This window comes from Pteropus vampyrus, unplaced genomic scaffold, assembly GCF_000151845.1.
Source record: "Pteropus vampyrus isolate Shadow unplaced genomic scaffold, Pvam_2.0 Scaffold1000, whole genome shotgun sequence".
In the NCBI taxonomy this organism is placed as follows: domain Eukaryota; kingdom Metazoa; phylum Chordata; class Mammalia; order Chiroptera; family Pteropodidae; genus Pteropus; species Pteropus vampyrus.
In genome coordinates, this window is record NW_011889781.1 from 13,831 (window position 1) to 15,450 (window position 1,620).

Consider the following 1,620-nt stretch of genomic DNA (forward strand, 5'->3'; position numbering starts at 1 on the left):
TTGCTGCTTCTCTTTCTATTTATAAATGGGTTAGGCAGTTATTATCTATACCAATAAAGTCAAGGGAAAGTGTTACGAAAGTTAGGCCAAAAAGTCTAATTTTGGAATAAGCTATCCATTTAATTCACTGCAATGTTCAGATGCCTGCAAGCAAAGAGATTGTGTATAAAGTTTATGATTTCTTTATTACTACTCATAACAAAATCTTTAAATTCTTCCTGTTGTATGCCTCATTAGATATACAAGTTTACATACTCTTATCTGAAATTCATGGAACCAATATACTTCAAATTTCATATTGCTTTGTAGAGATAACATGGTCCTGTGAACTTTGTAACACACCCAGTAGAGTCTGAAGCATAAACCATTAAATAAAATAATTACTATTTCTATGTATATATGTATTTATCTGTCCTGATTTTTCAAATTATAATTTCTGTACATTGGTTTGAATAAAATCTATTGACTATCTTTCGTTTGATCCTTTCTTCTGCTGTGTCCAGCCTTTTTTAAGTCTATTAAGTTCACAGCTTCATATACTTTTCAGTCTAAACTATCACTTGGTCCTTTCTTATATATTCCATTTCTCTATTGACATTCTTATTCTTTTTTGTTTTTTCATTTTCAACATTTTAATGTCTTTTTCATTTATTTGTTTATTTTTATGGTGACATTGGCTAACAAAATCCAGTAAGTTTCAGCTGTACACTTTAACAATAAGGCATATATATACTTACACTGTGTGTCCACCTGCCATAGTTAGATTTCTTTCTGTCACCACGTATTGGACTCCCTTTACCCCACCTACCTTCCGCCTCCACTACTCCTTCCCTCTGGTAACCACCAGTCTGTAGTCCATTTCCATGAGTCTCTGTGTCTTTTTTTTAAATATATGAGTTATTTTATACTCTTTGCTAACTTCGACAATTGAGCTATCTGTGGTCAGCTTCAATTAACTATTTTCTTCTTAATTATATGTCACATATCCCTGCTTCTTTGCATGTTTCATAATTATTTTATGTATTTTAGACTTTGTGTATAAAAAACCACATAGTTCTGACTTGATATATTCCTCCAGAAACTATTTACTTTTTCCTCCCTGAGACATAAGAGATTAAGGTGTAATCACCCAATCCAATCCAATACTGAGACTATTTGAATTTGGATTGTATTTTTTATAAGACTCATACACTTCTCATTTGTGCCTGCTCCTTGGATATATTTCTTCCAGGTTTTGATTATGATTTGGATGGATCTTCCTCCTCAGTCTGAAAGATTTCAGGTCACTCATTTTTGCCCTTCAGAATTTTTGAGTTTAAAAATTTAATGTTCTTTTCCTTCTACTGATTTCAAAAGTAAGTTATGGCAAATTCTCAATCAGAAAACTGGCTTTACATTTGTTCTTTTTATTTAACGTACTTAACAAATATCCTTTACAGATACAAATATTAGGCAACATAATAATTGTGAACAGGAAAAAGAAAATATTACTAAATATATAATCTAGAAAGAATTTTAGATCATAAATGCCAACAAATAGAGTCCTTTCATGGTTTAGCAATGAATTTAACTCTGTCTTCTAGTTATCAAAGTAAAGTATAGGTTGAATAGTTTCGCAAT